This window comes from Copadichromis virginalis, linkage group LG4 (assembly GCF_057382275.1).
Source record: "Copadichromis virginalis isolate Kocher_CV1m ecotype Utaka linkage group LG4, C_Virginalis_male_GT1.1, whole genome shotgun sequence".
NCBI classification, from domain to species: Eukaryota; Metazoa; Chordata; class Actinopteri; order Cichliformes; family Cichlidae; genus Copadichromis; species Copadichromis virginalis.
The window spans coordinates 31,748,602-31,775,608 of NC_140621.1; the positions used below are offsets into that span (position 1 = coordinate 31,748,602).

Genomic DNA, 27,007 nt, shown 5'->3' on the forward strand with positions numbered 1-27,007 from the left:
CGAAGCACCCAGAGAAGTACCTTGCCCTCCAGCCTTGCTTCTGGCACTCCTTGACCCTGCCACTCTCCTCCATATACTCGTCTCCTCTTGGTGCTTTTAGCTCCAACACAATAATATTCTTTTTCGCTCTTTCTCCACCCTTTCTACCTGAATTGGATAAAGAATTAATCAAATGCATGAATGGACCCAGTTGTGTTTTCTGGGCATCAGAAGAAGAACATTTTTTCTTTGCATGCTAACTTTTAAATGTCCTTTTTGCGGTCCCCCTCTGCAGAATTGACCTTCTTCTACTTTAATTATATATAATACATATAGTTAAATTTTGCATTTTAATGCCTTGTCTGGTTAAAATCACACTGCACTGTCCTGTGGTACAAATTGTTAGTAAAGGAAAGTACAACCTGGCACCATTTGGGCTTTGTTTGATTTTTGGATGTACAGTAACAGCAGCTGTTTCTGCAAGATTTTGTTGATTAGTTTAGTTCACTTTGGAATAGTTTAAACATTTTTCAAAAACGGGAAATTAAAACAAGTACCTTTAGAATGGGTTTCTTTAAAATACTGGCATATGAAAGTGGAACAAAGACACTGAATGTGATATGAAACGTGCAAGTTAACCATAAAACAACTCAGTGCTTTATACCGAACATTCCAATATCAAGCATTTGAGTAAAGATATTTTCTTTTGTGTGCCTCATATAGATTTATGACATTTGCATTAAAAAGACGATTACACATATTAAGTGCAGTTACCCTTACGTGCCGGGACACATCCTCACACACAGTATGCCCATAGTCTGTGCTGTTTGACCACTTTTTACTGCAAAGTGGTTTGGGCCTGAAATTAAAATGTTGATGGCTGGGTGACATTTTGGTTATTGCTGTCTGCGTTGCCACCGCGAGGAAAGCAGCGGACCAGTTTAAGGGCCAGTTTGGCCTGGCTATAAGCTAGAGATGAAGATTATACAGCATGGTGCAAGAAGTACTGCTCGGCATAATGGGGTTTATAGGCCTGTGGCAGAGTTTGCTTTACGCCCTGCCGGAGGTGGTGTTGACAGGAGCGAGAGACAGAAAGGCACGAGAGACATGTCTTATTATTCAGCCTCACCACGTAGTGCGAATGAGTTGCGGTGGTCATGTTTGAAGATGTGATGATGAGATTAGGGTGCATGTGGAGAGACGATGAGGAAAAGGAGGCAGGTAAGAGCAGCGTATAACACCTAAAATTGGATCTGTCTTCAGGAGCTTTGTGGTCGAGGTCCACTTGGCCTGGGTGTGGGAGGATCAATGTCTCCATTGAGCCCTAATGGATGCGGTTGCCAGATAGGGCTGTTAGTGATAAGGGAGGAGTATTAGCTTTAGTGTTGCAGATACAGGCTTGGTTAACTTCGTGTTTAAAGGAGCTTCTTGTTTTTCTGTGGGTGAAAGCCAAGTGTTTTATGGTCTACACTGCCATAAGCGTTGGAGCATTCAACCCTTGCTTGCTTGTCACGACAGCCAGAATGTTCAATTTGGTATCAAACGGGTTAGGATTTCTGCAGCCTGTGGCGTGCTGTTTCGCCATCAGATACGGATCAGGGCTCTGTTAGGGCCTCGGAGGCTGCGAAGAGTTCAGTCTTGAGACAGCATGTGAGAAGGGAGCGTCAGGAGGAGAAAGGCAGGAGGCCTGTTCCCTACACCACCGGCATATCTGCCCCAGTTCCTCTCACCACGCCATTCCAGCGCAGTAAGGCGATGGCAGAGGTTTCACCCCGGCACAGCAACTACCGCCGAGGCCACAGGACCTAAACATAACCCAGGGCAAAGAGAGCGCCTGCACATCTCTCAACCAATATGCCAGCACAGCATAACACACAGCAATACAAGGCAGAGCACAGAAGGCGTGAGCAACCTCATCCACAGGGCAGAGGCAGAAATACTAGATGGCAAGCTTTTTGTCTTCATATGAGGCACATTAATCCTCACAGTGGCTCCCATCTTTATTCATTTATCGGCCTGTGGTGTCCACTCAATCAGTCAGTTAAAGTCTGGCCTGATGGAGCGAGCCCCACACACCCACCACAGCGAGGGAGAGAGGGAGAGAGAGGGGAGGGAAGGTTATACTCCATACCATATAGCCTGAGCAGACACTGCAGTACAGAGATACAAACAGGGTGGGATGGGGAGGAAGAGGAGGAAATGTGAGGGGGCTCTTTTAAATAATGAGGCAAGGAGGGAGGAGAAAGGGAGAGAGGGGGGAGGTGAGACAACTGGAGGTGAAAAGAGAGCAGCCTTATATCAAGAGTGAGCGAGATTGAGAGGTTCAAAGTGAAGGAGGGGAGAGAACAGTCAATATCAAGAGCAAGCGTTAGGGAGAGATCCGGGACGACGACAACACCTCCACAGACTACTGAGGTATGTATGTGGGAGGGAGGAGGGAGAGGAGGGAGAGGAGGACAGGGAGTAGGGAGGGAAGGAGGGACGTGTTGGTGGAGAGTGTGTGAGAGTTAGAGAGAGGGAGGGATATCCACTGCACTGTTGTGTGACTGGAAATTTAATAGAGAGAGAGAGAGCGAGAGAGAGGGAGGCAGGAAGGCAGCAGGGGAGGAGGGAGGGTGGGGTGGAGAGAAGGGCGAAGGAGCGACGCAATGCAAAAAGCACTGAGCGAGAGCCGTTGTTGTTGGAATTACAGAGGACTGGGACAGAGCGTGGATGCTGCTAGACCCTCACTGCAGAGCGTGGGGCTGTTTGTGTGTGGGGGGGTGGGGAAGTGGGGGGTGGGGGTCAAGTGAGCGAGAACATATTGTGCATAAAGTGGAAGAGAGCAGCCAAGGCCACGTAGAGTGTGCACTGTGCAATGTTTAATAAGAGAGAGGAACAGGTTGGCCACCCTGTTGCTGCATCCAGACTAAATATGCAGGGGTCAGTCATAACCCTGATCCCCATCTAAATCATGCCTGTATGTGTGTATATGTGTGTGTGTGCGATAGCCGGGAGCAGTGCTGGAAGGAAGACACGTGTGTGAGGAGTGTGTGCATGAAAACACGTGCCTGTGATGAAGTGCTGGCGTTGAGGTGCAAGAATGTGAGAAGAGTGATCCACTGAGTCTCGATATAGAACATTATCAATCCAGCACTAATCACCCGTCTGAATCCCCCCACAGCACTCACACACTCATCCCCTCTTCCCTCTTACCCTCTGTTATCTGATGGACACACGCTCAACCACCCACCGCACATCTCCCCGCTAATATCTTGCTGAAGTGATTGACAACTCAACCCCGAGCAGACCTCCAACCTTAACCTGACCTTAAACCTCGCCTCACTCCCACATTTAATAACCTATCCCCAGAGAGGCTTTGCCCAAACGGTCATCACCTGAAACCAATCACATTAGTGCTCACATTCTTTAAAAAGGCAAGTTAATTTCTGGGAAATAAACACGCTCAACCCCCCGCGCCCAACACAATACCCCTCCTTTCCTCCATCTTAGGATGCCAATCAATATACCCGCGCGCATACTGTATATGCCACACGTACGACGGGATCCACAATGGCAGCAGGACTCAAATCCAACGAGGTAGCGCTGTACAGGTGGGGCTCAGCACTGCGTGTGCGTGAGTGTTTCCAAGGGAACCGACCAAGCAGCAGTGTTCCTTGTAACAAGCAGTAAACAGCACCATCACCGTCATTTTATAGAGATTATGCGAGCATATGGACACGTGCGTGACTGTCTCTGGGATCAAATGTAAAAAAAAACACCGCAGCTGAATAGTGAAATGCAACGAAAGTGTGGGTTCCTGTGACTAATTATAATCATAACACATAGGAAGGTGATAATTACTGTTACATTGGATGCATTTATTTATTATGTAATCCCATTTTTGCGTTATTAATAGGTTGTTTAATGCTACGAGCGCGTTTGCAACTGACTGTTTAGGTTTTATGTGCAACGCAGACCAACGCAAATCACTCATTTAACATTTTTTTTTGCTTCAAAAGTAAGAATTTAAAATAACTATATATATATATATATATATATATATATATATATATATATATATATATATATATATATATAGGTATATAATTTTTTTTTTTTTTTTTTTTTTTTTTTTAAAGAAAAACTGTCCCGGCAGTGTAGCCCATCCCCTCTGAATCGACCAGTGGTTCCATCCACCTGAAGATGTCTGAGACAATTCTCATTACCAGCGGTAGAAGCGCAGCACTTGGAAAGGGTGAATCAATCAGAGAGGGAGAGAGAAAAAGAGAGAAAGGGAGAGAGAGAGAGAAGAAACAGTGAGGGAGACGGAGGAGAGAGAGAGAGAGAGAGAGAGAGGAGAGCGAGAGGAGGGAGAGAAGACAGCGTCGGCGGCTCTGCAGTGGAATACGCTGTTATTTGAGGGAAGGTGAGAGCTCTCGGAGTACCGACACGCGCGCTTTGAGCGAAGATGTGTTTCAGGACTTGATGGAAGCATAATAAAATAAAGGTAAGTGTCTCGATGACATTCAGAGTCCGGGTGCAGTTTCGTGACATTCTGGTGTTTGTCTGGTGTGTCCGCTTGTGTGTGTGTGCGCGCGAGAGAGAGTCTGGCGGACAGTTAAGTGCATTTCACGCGCTACAAACTACTAATATGTTGGAAATCTGCGTGTATCATGACCGGATGTGATTTGGGAACTGTCCTCGTTTGGAATCCGAGAGAGGCCTCTAAAGGTGGCTGATATCCAGGAATTACGCGTGACAACAAGACAGACGTGTGTCACAGGGAATCGATTCAATTCTATTGATTTGCATGATTGGATTTGGTCCGTATGCGCAGTTCAAACTTTGCACCAGCTCCTTGGGATGTATTTCTTGTTTCTGTTTGTGTTCTGTGTGCTTTTTCAGCACAAGTTAATCTAACCTTGGAGATAAGAGGAGCATCCACTGTAGCACAAGCTGTTGACAGGGCTTAATATATGATCCGTTTAACGCGCAGCTTTCACTCAAATATACTCAATTAAACCCCCCCCCCTAATCGGACCAGTTTACAATGTTAATGTGTGTGTGTTGGGCTTCAGCTACCCTCGCTGGCCCCTGTTGATGACCCCAGATTTGGAGGAAAATGCGCAGGCACCTTGCGGCTTACGCGCGGTGGGTTAAGCTCTGAGTCAGAGCCTGGGGCCCCTCCGGCTGAGAACAAGGAACAGATAGATTAGGACTGATGAATGAAGATCTACTGCCTCTATCTGCAACACAATGATATGGTTATGAGGGGATTTAAATGCTAATGTGCAGTGTTTGAGAGAAATCCGAACCGACTGGGACTAGCGGGAGGAGATTGCTGGCAATGTGTGTGCTGTGGACCAGCTGGATGATCTCCTGAGTTTTATGACAGACAGAATAGGTTATTAATGGGGTGTAGGAAGGTGAACTGGGGCACTGGGGCAGGATTAGACAAGAAAAAGGTTGGAAGGATCTGCGTGTGTCTGTAGTTATGTGTGGGAAGGGGAAGGGGGTGTTGATGCACCGAGAAGCCCCTCCAACAGTGTACATTTTAGCAGATTTGCATGCCTGGAAGGAAGAAAATGAAGCCGAATTTCAGGGAGGTTCAGAAGAAGTGTGTGTGTGTGTTTTTAACTGGAAGATGGCTTGTGTCAGTATGGATTTCCTCCCATGCTCTCATACTGCTAAAGTAGAACTGTTTGCTGCTTGCATTTTACACCCCGCAATTCAAAGCTCTTTACAGTACCTATAAATTTCTACACCATTGTAGCTAAACAGTCGAGCAAATGACCACGACATATACCATTTATAGGCCCTCATTCCACTGCACATCCTTTCTATTGGATCCAAAATAAGCCTAGAGACGTAAAACTTTAAGAGGATGGTAAGTTTTTATGTTGCTCGTAAAAGCATGTATTTCATCCAATCATATTGGTTTATGGTCAATAGTGAGGTAGCGAGGCTTCTTTCTTAGCTGATCGTGAACTGTATTTACAACATCACCAGTAACTGCAAGGTTCGGGCTTCATGAAAAGCTTGTTACATGATATCGCATTTAAAGCCAAGGTGCTCCAGCTCGGGGCAGCGCTTCAAAATATCAAGACATCTCACTGCCGCAAAAGCCAGGCCGGAATGTCACCGGAATTTGTTCATCTTGAACTTTGCTGCTACCCTCCTCCCACCAACCCCACAAACCGAAGCATTACCTCACTTACTGAAAGACAGCCACATTGTGACCACTCAAACAAGACAGCAGTCTATTTAGTTTCTGTGATGTGGTTTTTATGGATGGGGGGACGTGATTTCTTGTGATCCTCATTATTGGGATTTTAATTTTAAATAAAATCAAGAAGACCCTGTACTGAATGAGTAAAGACCTTGAAATAGGGGGAATCTAATGCACAACTTACAGTAGGTCAGATCTCTATGAAGTCCTGAAGGTGCAAAGTCATGACACCTCTTGACCTAATATGCATGTTATTAAAATTGAACAATGTCACGATTCACAAGGAAAGGTTAACACAGATTAGTTAAATGGGATGCAGGTGGAATGTTTTATTCATCTGATTTCCTCTTCATGGACTCTGTTCATGTAACGGGAACATTTAGACACTGGTAGCTCCAAGGTCTAAATTGTCGGCAACCAAAGGAAGGACATTTGGCAGATTTTCTTTTTAATTCTAAAATGTGCGAAAGGTGGAAAAATAAATAAAATAAAATATAGCAGTCAACACTTTCCTGAAGGATTTTCTGAACCTCTTCTACAGTCTGACCACTTAAAAAAAGAAATAGCATGTGGGTCATCTTGCAAATTTCAACTGTCACCTGATAAATTTAACACACAGACACACACATCCCACTGACTCCTTCCTGTGTCACAAATTAAGCACCGGCTGAGCAATTTCAGTCATTTGAGGAATCAGGCCAAGCTGCTCTTTAATTTCCTAGGCACACCACTTATGCATGGCCGATGAGCTTGATGAAAACAAGCAAGCAGGTTAACAGGGACATGGTAAATTACACCTGCACACCTGGCCTAGAGGGAAGGTGTGACTTTGAGATAATGCTCAGCCCCCCACTGCTCTAACGTTGTCGGAATAGTGGAGCCATTGCGGATTATTTCCAGAGGAGATATATAAAAGTCGAAGCAAATCCTCCAAAAACAAACACCCTAGGTGGCAAAGGGCATGAGAGGAGTCCAGCATATAAATGATTGCCCCCTAAAATATTGTCCCAATGATTTGTGCATCTCCCAAATGAAGCCAGGGTGCTTTTAATCTGGTTAAAGTGTAGTTTGCCTTTCTTTGTCCCCTTACTGTAAAAGGACAATGGACTGCATTAATTCGCTGCTACATTAGAATGCAAAGGGAGTAACTGTTGCCCTAAATATGGTGTCTGCCTGAGTTTGTGCATACCTGTGTGTTTATGCACACGCACTCATTTCTGTGACAAAGAGCCAGAGCCAGATAGAGATTATAGATGACACTTAAACTGTTCTAATCAGGGCAAGCTGGCCGCTGATCTCTTCATAGAGCGGCGGTGTCACTGATTGATGGCTGCAAGACTTGCTGATGTACACGGGTTGAAGGGTGAAGGGAGAGTCACCGATCAGCCAAGAGAGGCAGAGAATTGTGGGAGGAACCTCCGGCGTTCAGCTCAAAATGCAGCAAGACGAGGGACCCATCTGAGACGCTGGGATCGTATCGCACACAGTCACCACGTGCTCACGCCACGCCAGAACCTGGATATCTGAGATTCTGTTTTTGTGCATGATGTGGCACAATTTGAATCCCCGCAACCAGGGGGCAGGGAGTGCATGAGCACTGACCCGTGCAGAGCAGAAATGCTAAGCTCCCTATGATGGCGCGGTGGGTATAATTAGCCATGATTGGTTTGATTGAGTCTTCTGTCCAGGCCTGGGTGTTGGCCCTTTGGGGAACATGATGATTGTCCAGACATTAATTATTGAATAATAGTTGGAAGATTGGCAATGGTTAATGACACAAAATGAAAGCTATAATCCATTGAATTGACATAATTAGAAATGGTGAGATTTCCCCTGAGGAGTATATTCTCATCATGACCTAAAGTGAAGAGCGACGCCTGAAAAAATGAACTAAGGCGATTCCTTCCCCCTCCTACCTCATGAGTTCATGAAGGCACATTGGGAGAGCTGCCTGGAGGTGCTCGAAAATCCGATCATCTCCTAGTAAAGATGGCTGAAAGCGGCTGTTTCTTCCTCGTGTCACCGTGAGTGGCAGTCAGGATGCAGTTTCGGTTTGTGCTGTCTGAAATGAGCTCACCAGAGAGAGCGGTCAGCTCTGAGTGTCTGATATTGAGTTTGGCAAATAGAAGAGATATTATCTTCTCCTGGTTAGATTAAGTATTAGTAAATGTGATTGGGTAATGAAGGCGGTCAAGCCTCAATGACCACCCTGCTTTACAGCTACTGCCGGCTTGGCTGCATCTATGAACAGAGTCTTGAGGGAGTTTGTTTCGGGTCAGTGGTGGCATAAGAGTTCAATACAGCATTGCAGAGTCGGGCTGAGGCCTTTCCTCCTCTGTCTGCCTCACTGGCTGGCTGTGCCGGCCGGAGGCACAACAGTTGTGGCATACTGATGCTGATGACAGTATAAATATTGATGATGGAGATGGCAAGAAACAGAAGCATGAAATTATAATCCTGATGACCAAAGTGTGATGCTAAATGTTTTCTCTCTCTCTCGCTCTTTTTTTTCTTCCTCCCGCTGTTGTTTTTACATGTGATTCAAGCCTGACACAGACAGGTTTGGTTTCCACGGCGCTCTGAGAGATCACAATGAGATGCCTGGAGAGAAGCGTGGGCATGCTGTCGCACAAGATGACACGTAATCCAAACGTCCTTTTTGTAGCTGGTTGGAGGTTGTCGTATTTTCAGGGGCAGCAATGGGGGCTGTGCTGATGTCACTGTGAGATGGCGGCTCCTGAGGTGGGGGTGGGCGATAAGACATGCCAGCAGCCGTCCCTGGAGGCCGTTAAGGGCCCCAGAGGAGGCAGTTAGCAAAGCTACGCGCCATCGCTGTGATAAATCGCAGATTCTGCTGTATGGTTAGGACGATTACTCTCGGTGCCATCACATGAACCTGTGCACGTCTTCACTGTTTGTTTTCCAAGTCCCCGGACTCCCCGCGATATATGTAGAGTGTTGACTCAGTTGTACTGGTTTATTTATATATTGTGCCCCTCTTGCATATTTCTCTTGTGGTAGCTTTCAGATTGGGTGGTGCAGTGGCGAGGTGTTCAGGCTCAAGTTTCTCTATCAAACTCAAAACAGTTGATATGGTAAGGCACTTCCCATACTAAAGCCTCAGTGAGGCTTAGTTTGAACTTTTCTGTTAGAATAGAGACTTAAAGAGTTAGAACATCCCAGACCAATCTATCTAGATTGCTTTGGTGTGAGCTGCTATGTACTTTTGGAGATATTGTCTGCCCTCTCATGAATACCAAAAAACTAGACCTTACTTGCCTTGTGGTGCTCAAAGTGCAAAAGTGGGGTGGTTGAGAAACGTGAAGAATCTTAGTTTTCCCGATGAGGCACAGAAACAACTTGTTGAACTTGATATAGTCATCTTTAAAGTGACCAAAGACCAAAATAACCAAGAGTTCTATCTAAAGAAATATACCGAAGGCGACCTAACTGATAGGAATAAACCAAAATACATAAACTTACCTGCCCAGCATGGGGAAAACATGTCAAAAGAAACAGCATCCCACCACTACAAACTCCTTCAGTCTATCAAGCAAACCGCATAGCAAAAGCTACAGGTGGAAACACGTGTGGCAGGTTGGAATAGGAGGAAGATGAATAAATCTCTGCCCACGATGGCACCAGACTGTCCTCAGCCTGGAGCCAATCATCTGCAAGCCGAAAGATGGCACATCAATCATGTCCAAGTACCTGCACATTTCAGTTATCATATATCGACACACTAAACCACCCGAACCAAACATCCCACAAGGAGAAGGAAAAACAGATCTGTTACACTCATGACAAAATACCATTGAAGTCGTAAAATTCTCTTTCCAGAAGTCATGATACATTTATCAAAAAAAACCACTAATTTTTTAAAAATCCACAAACCTTGCTGTGATCAGTTTCACCTTAGGAGCTATTTTCTTTCTACTGTCTACATCGGCCAATCCAGAAAACATCCAGTTAGCTAATATGATGAATACCCATGCTGCAGTCATGGGTATTCACCTGTCTTTGCAGGTAGATAAAGACCAAAAATTAGACTGTGCCAAATACTAAATCATTTGGATATCCATTTGTTGAGTATTTAATTCTGAATTTTCAGATTTGGTTATTTTTTATAAAATGTTGACTGTATACTCAGCTTGTGTGACTGACCTCCCTCACACTCCCAGTAGTGAGCATCACACTTCAGATGACCTCACTGCTGCTAACTTAGTGACTTTGCTGGGAGATTAAGCGACTTTTCACACCCCTGTAGAGGATTTCTTTTAAAGGCATTGCAAAAAAAAAAAAAAAAAAAAAACTCTGGTCAGCATCACGACGACTTCTCCTGGCACAGGAACAGAGGTCTCCCTCTCTCTGCTGTGTTCACTGGATGAGTAGAGCTTCTAAGAGTGACAGAGCAGTGGTGCATAGTGCGAGAGAAAAAAAAAGTGAAAAAATAGTTACTAAATGAAACTGCTCACATCAAAGTTTGTGGGCTTTTAGAGTACCCGGGTCATGAATTCTGGCATTGCTGTTGAGTTTGGATTTTTGAGTACCACAAGGCGAGTGCCGTTTAGTTCTAATACATCCAAGAGAAGGCAGGCATCTGAACAGCTGATAGCTTTAAAAGCAGGGCACTCATACTAGATTAATTTAGATGGATGAACAACACTACAGTCTAGAGGACGGGCCTGTATCTTTGATTTTGGAATGAACTGTTCCTTTAATGGTTGTATTTTTCCTCTCAGCTGTGGGTTTACAGTGACCTGACCGATCAAACAAATCCGAAGATAAAATAGTTGTTGTTTTTTTTTTCAGTTATCACGCAGTTATTTCTCCTCTTAGAGGCGTAGTCATTTAGAGTTTTTGTCTGGCCAAAATCAGATTCGATCCAGGGACTGTTCCACGGTTCCACACTGCAGGGTTTAGCGAACTGACACCCCGCTTTGGAAGCTGCAGAGCAGGGCCGCGGACGCCCCGAGCCCCCGCCGATGTGACGGAGAGACGCAAGATGGTGAGTGGTTACTATGGCAGGTTACTATGGCAACCTCAGGTCTCTGTGAGAGCTTCCATTTCGCACAGCGTGGGAGAGAGTAAGAGAGAGGGAGAGAGGGGGGAATGAGACAGAGAGGGAGAGAGATGGGCTGGAGAGAAGAACCTGCAGAGGAAGAAGGGTGGAGAAATCAGCAGAGGAGGTGAGGTGTGGAAATAAACATGCCTTAGGTGTAGAGAGAGGAAAGCGGGGCGAGGAGATGAGCACAAAGGAGGTAGAGAGAGAGAAGAGGAGTGTGAAGGGGGAAAAGTGATGGAGAGGTGTAAGTGGTGGGGTGAGACTAGGGTGTGAGAGGAGCCGATTGGAGGGCAGCGAAGACGATCACGTGGCGCTTTAGAGCAGATCTGCACTGCATCCACACGCAGGCCGGAACATTTCAACGCTGTTTTGTAATCTTTCTGGTGCTGCACACTATTTATCGCGCCTTCTATCTCCATTTCTTCTCCCTCACCTCTCTGATTCAGTTGGCACGGCGCTCAGCGGCGAGAGACATTGTGTCAGTCTTGGTGACTAGTCTCCATGGAGACGTCCATCAGTCAGTCCGTGTCAGTGTTTTGTGGGCAAAGCCTTATCGTGTTTGTCAGTGTGAGTGTTTATCTGTCTGTGTATTAGTCAGTGTGTCACTCATAGAGAAGGCTGGGGCGAGGCCTGAATGGATGGGGGCCGAGAGCGTGTTGCTTATCACTCACTCATGAACGCACACGCCGTCGGTTTGTTTGGGAAAAAGACGAAGGTTTATGCGTAAAACCGCGAGGATTCGCCGGAGACATTCACACAGATGCACACAAAATAAAAGTGTACCCACCTCTGCTCCACATGTTGCACGACACTTAGTAAATACTTATTCTCCCTTTTTCCACTCGTGTTGTCCGAGTTAAACGCTGAGCCTTGTTCCAGTGTAAAATCTGGCATCATATGTTGCAGAGAACTCCTTTGGTTAAATAATTCACTTTGTTCTGTATGTTGTTAATGTGCAAAACACCAGCAATATGACAGCATCAGTGCTAAAAACGTCCCATTTTATAACTAATCTAATTTATTTTTCTTTATAGTGAGCAGACAGTTGAGTGGTGTGTTGCAGTCATGTAACAGAAAATGTTTTTCAAATAGAACATATGCAGTCATAGCATTCTCCTTTGCTTTAAAGAATAGCACTTCACTTGCACAGGCAGTTAATATCGTAATCGTTTTTATTTTAAACTGTTGCTGTTCTCATTATTTCTCAGGCATTTGCTCAGTTTTACTCTACACTATGTAGCTGGAAGAGAGTCCACAACTCCATTTGTGAAATCATGTATTGATGACCTTCACTTTGACCTTGAGTAGTAAAGGAAGACTTGTAATGACATTACTTGTTCTAATTAGAAACAAACGTTTTTGTGATTAAAGGTGCTCAGTCGGAGCGGCTAGCTTGGAGTGCGTGTGTGTAAATGATGTAAGTGTGTGGGGGACTCGACTTAATGTTACATATAAAAAAACGCTCTTGTTAACTTCAAAGTGGGGCTGTTGCACAGCATTGTTGAATCGCAGTGACTCCTCACTCCAATTAGAGATGCAGCGAGCTTTGTCCTGATACATGGATGTGCATCAAACCAGGCTCCAACCATTACATTTATACACAGCAAAAAGTGCACACTCTGGGGCTTTGCCACTACCTAAATAGTGCAAACCATTAAGCTCCCTTAGCAGTGAAAATGCTGAAGTGTATTTTGTCCTTTAGCATATGGTTCTCAAAGTGCAGCCCTTGCTATCATAATTTTTTCATAATAATGAAAAAAAATAAATAAATAGAGGTCTTTGGCACAAATTCACCCACTTCCAAGATGCACTGAGGAGAGAATAAAGTCAGAAGAGAGAAAAACTCCAGCAACACTCACTTGACTGACATATTTTGGCTTGTGGCTTTTTGCCGGGGTCAAAATGGAAACATATCAACTTTTTAAATAAAATAAGTATAGGTACCAAAAATACAAAACTGTGTGCTCACTTGGTGTTGACGTCCAAAGACATTATGGAGCAAAATTTAAACATCATTCCACCCATGTTTCTTCTTGGACACTCCCCTTTGTCTGTGATTGGCCTGAAATCACTTGACCATATCAGCCCATCCTTGTAGATGTTTAACTTTCAGATATCTTTGTGAATGTAGATGACTGTTTTTTTTTCCGACTTTGTACCCGTCCTATGTAAAATGTTGTCTATAACATCTTAAATAAGATTGATTTTGATGATGTGCTCTGATAAGGCAAAAAGTCAAATATGTTGGTCGAGTAATTGAAGTCTAGCTGGAGTTTTGACCTCTTAATGCCTCTGCACACAGGTCTAGATACTGGTCGGTGATCACCTGGCAACCACAAGTCGCTAGGGAAAAATGTATAACAGCTGACTGGATGGCGACTGGTCGCTGTCAGTAGATGAAATAGATTTCAAAGAGAGTGCAGAACCAAAAACCTCCATGTGATGGCTTTGGTAGCCAGCAAGTCACTGTGGTTTGTATCAAAGATGCCAACTTATCTGCAAACGCTTGCCAACTACTCACCAGGCAGTAGTGAAAGGGCAACGCAAACGGGAAAGTGAAAAATGTCAAAGTAAAACTTGTGACTTACTGCTGCAACCAGTACATTTTAAAAAGTCCCATTTTCGCTTTGAAGGCAAACCAGCTTTATTTCTGATTTGCATTCCACTTTCCACAGTTTCACCACCATTTAACTGGGGTAGTCTGCTAATTCTCCAGAGGACTGGTAATGAACTAATCATTTGATTCAGGTGTGTTGACCCAGGGTGAGATCTAAAACCTGCAGGACGCCAGCACTCGAGGCTTGGAGTTGCCCACCCCTGCACTAGACTTTAGGCCTGCATGACCGAATCTTTAGCAACTCATTTCACCTACCAGCAACTTCCAACAACCACTGACTAACCAGTTTTCCCTGCAAACAGTGGTTGCCTCGGGGTTGTAAAGTAATCTCTACGCCTACTAGGACTGAGGCCTAGGATAACAATGCAATCATGTTATCACATAGTTCATGTCATACCATGATATTGCAGCTCAGCAGGAAACTAACAGAGTATGTCTGTAATTTCAGTTCCCCTGTTTTAGTCATCGAAGCAGGTTAAATCTTCCTAACAGTGACAGATACTGTCAATATTAAAAAACAGCCACCTTGGATATGGTTGAAAAACTCTAAACCAGTATGAAAATGATTATTAACAACATAAAGCACTGTGCTGAGCAGACATGGTACACACTCTAACTGAAAGTGTTTTCACTGATGTGTCCATTTTCCCCATGCAGTCCTCAATCATACGCAGGCTCTAAACTGGCTATTTGAGAACCACTGCTTTAACATGCCCAGGGGAAACTGTATTTGAAATGACCACAAAAAACAAAACAAAACAAATTAATTAATTAACACCACTTTACCAGTATCACAGAAATAAGTTGCCTTCTGTGTAGTTTTAATAAGCAAAACAGTAGTGTGTGACCTTTTCTGTCATTGATGGGAATGGCAGCTGAGAACCATTTCCAAATTATCCCATCTATCGGAATTGAACGCCTCCAAGCTTATTACCCGCTATTATCAATTCTGGCATGTTTTTGTCGTTATACAACAATGACGTCAAACTAATAGTCGAGCTTTTACACACCTGAGTCATATACAGGCCTGTTTTTTTTTCCTACACTGTGTTCAGACTCTAAATAATAAGCAGCTGCACTGATACTGGAAATGTGTGAAGGCAATATATTTTTTAAAAAGAAAATGATCAAGGATCAAACCTATCAGCAGAACTGTTATAGCTAATATCCCCAAAGATCTATATATATTTTAATCTACACATTCTGTTCAACAGAAGACTTTAACATATATAATGCCTGCAAGCATGTCCAGCTCCATTGTTTTTAAAGACTTCACTACTGTACTAAGAGTACTTTTGCATGATTCACAGTTCAGAATGATCATTATTTATCCTACATCCTCTCCCTTTAATTTGTCCTTCTTCTGATTGGCTGTGCCTCATAAACATCAGGTGGATGGGGGTTGTGTGCTCACAACCAGATGTGTGCCTGATGTGACTATTTTAGGGACCTTTGGCTCAATGAAATTAAAAACATCAACTAGCAGAAAAAAATGGTTTCAAACGAAATGTTTGGAGCAGTCTGAAATTTCAGCACCAACTGTTACTTATACATACGCTCACCTCATTATTTGCAAATTTGACCATGTTCATATGCAGAAAAAGGTCGACTTTTAGGGATAAAGGCGTGTTAACAGTTAAATATTAAGAGCAACAAATCTGTAAAACTGCCAAACAAAAAATATCCCAAATATTAGAGTTTTATAGGAGTACTTATACTTGCCAAGCCTCATGCTGAAAGACATTATGCACATTAGTTTGACGCGACTTCAGTGTGATGTGAAAAATATATAAATTATATAATTTTCATGAGCAGTAATGCAGTACTAAATGTAGACTCCTATGAAACATAGATAAACTTGATGCCTTCAGGTTCTTGTTAAAACCTCAAAAAATGTCAGATATTACAATTTATTGCCAAACTGCAGCGTCTGTATTTAGTCCAAACTAAGAATCATAATGATAAAAGCATAATGTGACTGTGACAGCCAACTGCTGCACGTCACTATTATCACAAGTGATTGCAGAACACCCACTTTAATGCAATAAATTGAGAAGTGTCAATGAAGAAAAACAAATAGTCATCTCCATTTGTATCCAGATAAAAATATTTTTGTTCCCTAACAGATGCATCCTGTTACATAAACCAGCAAAGCAAATAGAGGGCTACGAAAAATCAGTGGATTATTTTAGAAAATGACAATAATACAGAGCAAGAATTACACATGGTAATCTAAGTTATGACAGGCAGATTACACCCCTGTAATAACTGTAACAAACCAGCATCAATTCATCTTTAGCTGAACATGTAATTATGGAGGAGTGAAAGATAACTGCGCTAGCAACTCCGTGTGTAAGAGGATAGTGTTGTCACGATACTAGAATTTCAAACCCAATTTCAAAACCATTTTCAGTACCAAAAACAACAAAATTTAAAATATGAAAAAGAGGCAAAATTTCAAACACTCAAACTGACGTCAGATGATTTTCTTTGCTGCTCACATGGAGTTGTCAAGGTAGGCTGCCACTGTTTCTTTCTAGTTGTTGGTTGACAGCATCTATCTGGGACTTTAAGAGGAAAATTACACCTTTTAGACTCAAATAATTATGTTATCCTGTTAAATTAACATAATCTATGGGCTGGACTGATAATGTTTGCTTCCTGGCTCCCACATTAACATTATGGTTTTGTTATTAGCTGTAGCTGCTAACTGCTGCCTTAATGATAACGAATTATAACAGATGGCTAATGTTGCTCCTGCCAGCTTAACACTTATGAGTTTAACATTGTTGAAACTGGAGCTATGCTGACCTCTCACATTGTCTCAAAACGTGTCGGTCAGTGTGGTGACTGCTGCTCATGTGTTCAGCTGCTAGTGAGGGGAGGGGCTGTGTGCCTGCCTGTTGGTATTGATACTGTTGCAAATGAGCATCGAATCCAATAGTAATTTGTATCAATTGTATCGATTTATTTGACAATCCTATATTCAGTTGTCCATAAAGTGTATTTCCTTACATTTCAATGGTACCTCCACCTAAAATGGGATACAAACACATTTCTGTTAAAAAAAAAATCACTGAATTGTTTCCTGTTATCCATTTTAAACTCTTAACCTCCACCTGGTCACCAGTGACCCCAGAGTTTGTGATGGTGATACGGTTAGGTTTACATCTACCTAGAGCTGGGCGATAGAACGATAACGATATGTATCGCGATATAACCTTTTCTCGATAGAAAAATGTAACTATCGCGATAGACCTCGCCGCTCTTGTCCTCTTAAAAAAAAAAAAAAAAAAGAGCAGCCAATCCAAATTACGTAGCGCAGAGCCGAACCAATCACAGCCGCAGCGTCACGTCACGTGACTTGTTACATACAGCACAAGTGCCAAGCCGCACACGTGTATTTGTTTGGGAAGCGGCCAGCCACCGTACCGCCTGGGTAATGGAGGAAATGAGTGTGCCGACTAGAAAAATCAACCGAGCGTGACCGAAGGTTACTGAAGAGAAAACAGATGATGGTTCCAATGCCGGAGAGATTGTCGAACGGAAGAGCCATAGAAGTTCCGTAGTGTGAAGGTATTTCGGCTATTTCAAGTCTGACAAAAAACAGAGTAGCGTGCACTGTAAATTGTGCCGAAAGCAAGTCTGGAAATACAATAAACTGGTGCATGCGCTACGTCCACACGTACCCGGGTATTTTTGAAAACGCAGATTTTTCTATGCGTTTGCACCTTTCGTCCACACGTAAACGGCGTTTTTGGTCACTGAAAACGAAGATTTTTGAAAACTCAGTTTTTGCATTTACGTGTGGACTAGAAAAACGGAGAAAACGCAGCGTCAAAGGTGTGCGCATTTTTTGACGTCACACTGTGCACCACGTTATTGTTTCGGTGAAATGAATTTCTACAATACTGTTACTGTTAATTCTACTCTCTGCAGTGTTTAAATGCTTACATATACACACAGTTACTGTCCCTCCACACACACGACTCGGTTCTGCTTCTATGCCCCAGCTTTGTTTACTTTTTCCCACCGAGGCTTCTAGACTTCTGATTGGCCAACATTTCTGCACGGTTAGGAATCTAGCTCCACCTGCTGCTTTGGCATGTTCATAGCAGCGTTTTCCTTCATTTCTGCCTTTATGTGTGGACGGGATTATTTTTTAAAACGAAAACGGAAAATCTCCGTTTTCAAAAATACCCGTGTACGTGTGGACGTAGCCTCAGTCTCTGACTGGAAGCGCTAATTCATCATTCGGCTTTTGTCAGACTAAAGTAACTGTTAAAACTGTTTGAAAAGCTAAGCTATACAACAAGGAGAGATTGAGAATTTCCTTTTAGTTCTCAGTTTATTTGATATTGACAAAAGTTAGTCAGTTTTGTCTGTTCTTCTGTAAAACAAACTAAGATTTATTTTTAGAATTAATATTTTGTTTCTAAGTGGAATTGACAATTTAGTCTGTTTTGTTTGTTCTATTTTGAAACTTAAGCGCTTTAGCGGCTGCCTTTTGTGTAGTTTGCAATATTTGCCTTTATTTATCTGAAAAAGTCTCATGTTCCTTAAGTACATCTACCCTGTTGAACTTATTATGGGAAATAAATATATAAATAAAAACAAGCTGCTGATTATTTCACATTTTACTTGTGAGCAACGGCACATTTAAATCTTACAAATATAGTTATTTGGCTTATATCGTGATAGATATCGTTATCGCCTGAAATGAAAAAAACATATCGTGATATGAAAAAATCTTATATCGCCCAGCTCTACATCTACCCCTTTATTTCAGTTTTTAAAAATCTGTTTAGCATATTCAGTCTTGTAGATGTAAAAAAAAAAAACCTGTAAAAAATCTGTGTTAGAAATCTGATTTAAAAGGTAGAATTGTATAGTTTCTGGATCTTTTTTTGTTTAGCATGTGGCTAAAATGCAACTCTAACCCTCCCTTTGTGTTTGTTTGAACCTAACTTTTAATTGTAAATGACATAGTACCTTTTACTTTTTGAGGATTACTTTTTTTCATTGACTTCAATCCAGGGCACGCAGATGCAATGATTAATGTTTGTTTCAGCAAAATGGCACATTATTGTTTTTTGGATTGAGCTGATGATGGCAGTAACTCATGCATAAATAAAAATACAAAAAACAATATTTATTATAAGTGCCAGTATTCTGTTTATTATATTTGTTAAGAGTGAGCAACGGATACAGTGTTCCAGATGTACTACAACTTTGTTTCTTTTAAAGAAACCAGTTCAACTTTGCTCATGCACATTGTACACTGACCAAAAAAGTATGATGATACACGCACTGAACACGGCATAGTCTGACCCCATCACAGAAATGTCACACACATAAACAGCCACATGGAGCCAGAGTTGACATGCTTTAGTGTGACCTCCTGCAAGAAATTCTACACTGAGCTAAAAAAACGACAAAAAAAGGAAAGCGAGGGCAGCGTGAAACCCAGAAATGCTGAACCAAGTCCTCCTCTCCAAAACAGCTGGGAGCAACTTACGCTCAGCTCAGAAACACTGGGAAAAGGTTTTAGTGTAACCCCCCCCACCTACCCCTCCAAAGGAAAAAAAAAAGTGCAGTTTGCATTGCTCTGTAAATCGCTGAGAGACATTTTGATTAGCTGCTGGCTTTGGCTTCTCCCCTCAGCGCGCAGGAATTCAGTGTATCAACACACTTAACAACCTTAAATACGGATTAATTGTTCACAAAATCGGCGTCCCGACTAGGCAGCGCCACAGAACGGACAGTAATAAGTGGATTTCATTTGAAGTAGGGAGGTGGCGTAGTGAATGTGTCGATGTTAACATTAAAAAGACTTTTATCCCAGCATGTAATGACAAGTGGTATGAAGCCCCCAGTTAGAGATTTGAACATGTGGGGTAGGTAATGTAATGTCTGTTAATGGGAGTGCTTTAGCAGGGTGGTGAACACAGTGACTTTTAATCTGGAGCTCTATGCCCCCTCTGAAGGGGAGGAGGTCCCCGCTCTTGTAGGAGCAATTCTGAATAGATCAGGGCTCCTCTCTGCATTCAGCATCCTAATGAGAGTAACACCGTGTCTTTGGACATTTTGAGTAGGAGGGCGAGGTAGGAGACGGATGTGGTGCAGAGGGGGCTGCAGTATATCCTATTTGACAAGGATGAGTGGTGATTAAAATGTGGAACGCTGAATGCTCCAGTTTAAGAATAACCTAATCAGGCTTTTATGCTCTTTTCTAAAAATAAGCGCTTATTGTAATAATACTCCGATAACCAAACGGAATCATTTATTGCAGCAAACTACACCAAATTGCGAGAGCGTAACATCATCTCAGACTGCATGTCCTGTCATGAGATCACATTAAGGAGTTTATTGAATAGGGAGAAAATGGGTTTGGGGGGGTGGGGGGATTATTATTGTCTAATTAATAGTTTATCACACCACCATAAGCTCTATTGACCTTCTGTAGGTTACGCCAAAGAGCACAAAATTACAGTTTAGCTCAAGTGGAAACAAGACATTATAAGACATAAAAAGTGAATTCACTACCATTGATATTATAAAAATGTCATATTTATTACAACTCCTATTCTGATGCAGTCAGGCTCTGAAAAGCCTCTTCAGTGGCATCATTGTCACATCTTAAAAAAATACAGCCTACTTAGCTTTGAGAGTCTTATTCATTTGTGTGTGTGCGTCTTTAAAATTAGTCCTTAAATGTAACAACAGGCTGCCTGCAAGGCGTTTATCTTAGATATTGCTAAAGACAGTAACAGAGTGACTTGAAGCATGACAACTATAAAATATCACTCTACACACCTAAATTTAGACAATAAAAGGCAATCATATTAATTACAGATATGAGCTCTTTCCCTGCAAAGGTTAGGGGTTGTCGAAGAGCAAAGTAGGACTGTAGCTGTTTTATCTATTAATAAATTAAAGTATTACTTTTCAGAGATATATTTAAAACGGTGTACCCTGTTTTGTATATTTATTGTAGTTTTTATATTTTGTGTGTTCTGTATTATATGAGAATGAAAACTGTATTTTTTTTTAACCCATTGCATGTTAAAAAGCTCAGCTAAGGACAAAGGTTAAATAAATGTAACTCAACTGGAACACAAATAACAGGAGTGAAAATGAAAACGGGTCAAAATTAATACTGCCTTGTGTATTTAGTTAAACCAGAAATCAGTTTTATTATTTGACGATGGAAATTGTTAGAGCCAATCCATAGAAGAATATTTTCAGTACTGTTTGGTTTATTGTGTTACATGTTTGATTTGTATAAGATGTTATGAGGAAAATATATACTGTGTGTTTAATTTGTGTTGGGTAAGATGAGCACTGTATGCCGTACGTGTGGTAGTGGAATAGAATGAGCCAGCACAGCATTGGAAATGTGCGCTGTTGCAGCAAACAGTTTTTTGACTATGACATTGTGATATGATAGCTTTGTTTGTATGTATGAGTCAGAAATAAACCTGGACAGCTCACATTAAGAAGGGGAAGAATTATTTTTTCAAAGCTTGGGACAGAAATTCGCCACTACAGAAATATTAATGAGCTTTTAATCTTTTTGTAATGTAATCTAATTTAATTTTTTTTTATATCTCAAATGATGTGTGAACAAAGTTTTTAAGTAAATATTGATTCTAGCTGAATAGAAACAGAGGCTTAGGCAGAAACTTGCAGAGAGAGGTAAAGTTTTCTCGACGGATGAATGGGATGTGGGTTTGGCTAAAGGAGTGCAACACCACATCCGTCTGGCTGACCATACCTGCTTTTGAGAGCGGTCCCATCGTGTCGCCCCAGCTGATTTAGATGACTTACACAACCACCTTCAAGGACTTCTGGCAGCAGGAATAATAAAAAAAATGAAGGAGTCCCTATGCTTCCCCCATTGTCCTGGCACGAAAGAAAACGGGGCGGTTGCACATGTGTGTGGACTATCGAGCCTTGAATCGCAGAACTATTCCTGTACTATTCAATACACAGTTCCTCGTACTGATGAGGTTTTGGACTGTTTATCTGGAAGCAGGTGGTTCTCAGTCTTGGATTTGCAAAGTGGATAGTACCAAATTTTCATGGCCGAAGAGGACAAGGAGAAAATTGCTTTCAAATGTCTTTGGGATTCTTTCAGTTTGAGAGGATTCCCCAGGGGATAACAGGAGCTCCTGCAACCTTTCAAAGGGTAATGGACAAAGCGGTGGGAGACATGCACATGATTAAGGTAATAGTGTACCTTGAAGATTTGACAGTGTTTGGAAGGACTTTGGAAGAACATGAGCAGAGACTAATCAATGTTCTCGACAGACTTCCGGCATGAATACATTTGGACCAGGGACATGATTTCGAGAGTAAGCTGATTCAAGATCTTCTAAGAGTGTAAGGAATCTGAAATCCCGGACAACCCTTTATCATCCCCAAGGAGATCCACAGCCGGAGAGATTTAACCGGACGTTACTTTCCATTGTGGCAACCTTGGATCCCAAGAAGAAATACATGTGTAATCATTCCATCAGTCATGTAGCACACGTGTACAATTGCACACAGAATGAAGCAACTGGGTACTCACCCTACTTGCGTATGTTTGGTAGAGAGGCCCTGTTGCCCATGGACATCTGTTTCACATTCAAGGATGAGACACAAAGATGCTTGACGGATCACAGATACATAATTAAACTGAATTGCAACAAGCTTACCGCCTAGCAGCACAGACTGCTGAAAAAACTGGAGGTGCTATACGTTGGGCTATGTCCTTTGTGAAAGCAGTCTTGGATTTCACCATGTAGTTTGAGTCATCATTGGAGATCTCCATGATGTGATGCAGATGGCAGAAAGCAGGTAAAACCACAAATCTGTAGGAGACAGTTCAAGAAAGTAATTATTAATCTACACAATAACTCAACCATATAGCTTTTTGAAGAAACAGTAACAACAAGTTAGAAATAGTTTTATTTACCTGCATTGCTCAAGAACAGTTGCCAGCTTTTGGAGTATTACCAGCTCTGATGGAGTTTGTGCTTTTGTTTGTCTAAAGCAGCAAAAACAGCCTCTTGATTCTTTAGTAGACGAGAAACCATATCCAGCGTTGAATTCTACTTTGTGGAAACATCCTGTATGATTGGTTCTTTCTCTTGCCCCAGTCTTGTTTGCTCCTGGTGTAGTTCCTCCATATTAGCAGGGCTGTCTGTAATGCATCTAATTTTGCTTGCTTCTATCTTCTACCACTGATAGTGGTCTACAGTCCAGAGCAATCCATTTTGCGAGAGAATTTGTAAGTTTGTCCAATGTTGACTTACTAATTTTGGTCCTGAAGCCAGTTATTTGGGCTGCCGAACTGGCACTGCTAGCGCTAACAGTTCCCACAGTTTCTGTGCTCGCTGCAACATGTTTTGCATTTAGATGGTGACGTAAGGTTGAAGTGCTTCGATGGTATGCCAACTCCTTTTTTGCACAGTTTGCACAAAATCACACTTTTATCAAGGCTTCTGTTGGGTAGTCTTTTGAAATTAAACTTGCCTCTGATCAGTCCTAGCAATACGCTTTGTTCTGATTCTTTGTAGCTCTGATGGGTGCATCGGTAAAATCAGTATACCAGGAAGTCGTGCATTGACAAAAGTTCCCCTTTGCTTGGAATGCAAAGTGTGATTAAATGTGTTATTTTTTAACGCACTATTTTTAATTGCAATTAACACATAAATTTGAGAGGTGTATTGGATTTGCTTAAATAACTGTGATATCATTTGTGTTAATAAGGGTGTGTTTTGTACATTATTTATCCTGCCCTTAGGTTCACTAAACTAAACTAAACTAAACTTTTTGTGCTAAAGAGTTGTCTAGGGTTGCTTCTTTTTTTTTAATAATAATAATGGATTGCATTTATATAGCGCTTTTCGAGAACCTCAAAGCACTGTACAACTCCACTATTCATTCACTCTCGCATTCACACACTGGTAGAGGCAAGCTACAGTTGTAGCCACAGCTGCCCTGGGGCAGACTGACAGAAGCGAGGCTGCCATATCGCGCCATCGGCCCCTCTGGCCATCACCAGTAGGCGGTAGGTGAAGTGTCTTGCCCAAGGACACAACGACCAAGGCTGTCCAAGCTGGGGCTCGAACCGGCAACCTTCCGATTACAAGACAAACTGCCAACTCGTGAGCCACGATTACTGTCAGTCCAACCTGCAGGCAAGGGATTTACTGTTAGTTTCCCTGATTCCTGTCCATACCAGAACCATTTGTGGTATCTGGGCTGTAACGAACCCCACCTAGGGGATCGAAACTGAGGTAAAGTGGGTTTAGACTCAGTATAATGGGTGGACAACAGTGCTAACCATGGGTGTCTCTGTGAATTCAGACAGAATTCACAGAGACATTTAAATGCCAAAAATTACTTTTTCCCCTGCACTTTGTTATTTTTACCAACTCATCCAAACCTGAGAAATCAGTGAAACTAAGCAAATTTCAAAAACAGCAAATATACCCCCTCCACACCCTTCGACTACAAATTTCCTAGACCTCTTAGTTTTTTGGTTTTTTTTATTAATCAAAATCTGACAGTCTAAGTGAAACTAAGCAGAGGACATACATATAGTCAGGTTATATTTTATAGTTTTGGATCTTTCTTTGATTTCTATCTGTTTCTCTTACACAGTTAGCTACCATGATTCTATTTGGTGATAATTAAAACATGAAATCCCAAATAAGATAAGCGACCCCTATATACTGCCCACTCCTCATTAAGGGGTTAATTAAACAGGAGTACATTATGATTAGCTAGCAAGCCGAGAAATGATTTGAATTTGACTGTAAAGCATAAAGAAGTCCTTTGACATTAATTCCGTTTACCTCATAAGGACTGATAAGATATCTCGGGATGACAATGAATGTACTTCCATGTTTGTCTTTGCAGATGCATATCTCAGCTTCAGCGTGCTTTGGGCTTGTTTCATCTGTGATAATAGGAATTTGCTCTCGAAACCAAATTCTCCACCTTCTCTCCCACTCACAGTCTCCCTTCTCTCCTATTACAACATACCAGCCATTTAATGATATCTGCTATCAAACACGTATTGACTCAATCTAATTCGAATATGTTGCTCCATAAGCCGAAATCATTACATGCAATATCAGGGAGTAAAAACTCAATACAGTATAGAATGGTGGTGTTTTTGCTTGAATGTAGCATAGTGCTGTAATACACCCCTGTCCTTAAGTCCCTGTTGAGGGGATGGGGGATTTATTGACTGGTTTAATTGATTCACCTGTACTAACATCTAACGTCTCTGAATATTTCAATAACCCAGGGGCCTCCTTCCCCTGGGAGCCAGACATGAATCAGGTATAACAGAGACAACACAAAGGGCGTTAGTATGCTATTAGTCACACTCCTTACAGTTTGTGTGTGTGTGTGGGCAAGTGACGTCAGGGCTTCATTCACCAGCAAGGCCAGTGCTCGTCCGGCTTTCTTTCATTGCCAGAGGGTGGGAGGGTAAACACAGTGGATGAGGCCGACAGAAGGAAGGAAGTGGGAGAGCATGGGGCTTCCTCTCTCCCATCCAGCACAATGTAACACAGCAGCATCACCCCCTCAGCGCCCCCACCATTTAAAAACTATTCACAAGTACCTTCTGTCATAGCCCCATATTCCCATACCCAACCCCCCTGCTCCATCATTAAAAAGAGAAAGCCCTGTGCGTGACTCGGCTACTTCTGCGGAATAAAACTCTCTCTCTCAGTCCCGCTCCCCCTTCTTTTTTTTGTTTTCCATTAAATCAGTGCTCCTGTGTCCTGATGCAGAATTCCCCCTTTCATTTTTTTAAAAGCCCCCTGGTCTTTCATCCCAAAGTCAATTTTGCCTGGCAGTTAGTCAAATGCTTTAAATGTGTATAAGTGCCTGTGAAGAGGGTAAGCTTTAAGTGTGATAGACTACCCTGGGACCAAAGCGGGGCTGGGAGTGAAGGAAAAATGAGGCTAGATGAACATGAACAGACTGGGCTAAAAATTAATGCTGGTTGGTAGCAGACTGTGGAAGGTCTGGATGGGATTATAATGGGCTGATTATGGTGAAACTGTCTCTGTGGCGGGATTACCATTTGACATTATGGCTGGCTGCTGAAACAAGTGAAATGTGTTTCCCCGCATTCAGATTTTTAATATTGTAACTCTTTTTTTGTTGTCGTTTTACTTTGGCGGTACGGTTTATATTTAGATTGACCTCTGTATACTCGGATGCTTTTCTGCACGAATTGCTTTCCTTGGTCGGGATAAACAAGACAATGCAGGCTGAGTGAGAAGTGCCTGCTAAGTGAAAATTTAGTGGTTGTTTTATGTTAACCAGCAGACACTGGGGGTAATCATATTAGCGCTGATTTATCACATCCTAAATTTGTCTGCTTCTTATGAGCTGTGCAGCACAGAGATCACACTTGCGATAGACCAGCACGGCCTCGACCCGCCTAGGCCTGAAGAAACGATCGTCTAGGAAAGTGAAGACCTCGCTCCAGCCTCCTACTTGATTGTATTGCAATCTGTCATATTCCCTTCTAATAAGACGCAGTGAGATGAGACTGATTTGGTTTGGCGCTGTGTGTTCAAATGCAGTTCACTGGAGGGGCCGGCCTCTTTTGGATATCTGAGTCACTTTAAGAAATTATGATTGAGCTGATCTGGTATTTAGACATTTGTCTCCTGGTCAAATCACATCTATATGATGAGAAAACTGCCACGTCTCTCTGGTAGACAGCTGGATGCTGCATGCACTCACTTGTGAAAGACTGGATTTTGACTACTTTACACGCTAATTCACACATTTTTAAATTCAAACAGCTTCAATAAGTGACTTTATATTAATTACAGACAGTAATTTGAAAGCAGTAACTGATTAATCTGCACAGTATGTATTATTTATTGAAAGACAGTTTCATTTAGCTGCTTTTGTTAGTCAGCAGAACCTGGCAGTTGCATTTTAAGACCTCCGAACCTTCCAAATAGTCATAGGCAGCTTGTATTAAATGTTTAGAAATAACAAGAAAGACACTGTGGCATAAGAAGCAGACAGCCCCACAGACTGGAAGGATTTACTGACTCTGCAGCAACAGCTATCTAAACTTTGATGACTACAGTATTGCAGT

General features: G+C 42.3%; 1 protein-coding gene across 1 annotated transcript in view; it reads left to right on the forward strand.

Annotated features, from left to right (window-relative positions):
* The first annotated feature begins 4,137 nt into the window (after positions 1-4,137).
* The window catches only part of lrrc4ba (leucine rich repeat containing 4Ba), a 44,218-nt gene continuing 21,348 nt past the window's right edge, over positions 4,138-27,007 (forward strand). The window contains exon 1 of the mRNA XM_085454929.1: positions 4,138-4,468. The gene's annotated coding sequence lies outside the window, so the exon portion shown is untranslated. The remainder of the gene's footprint in view (positions 4,469-27,007) is intronic.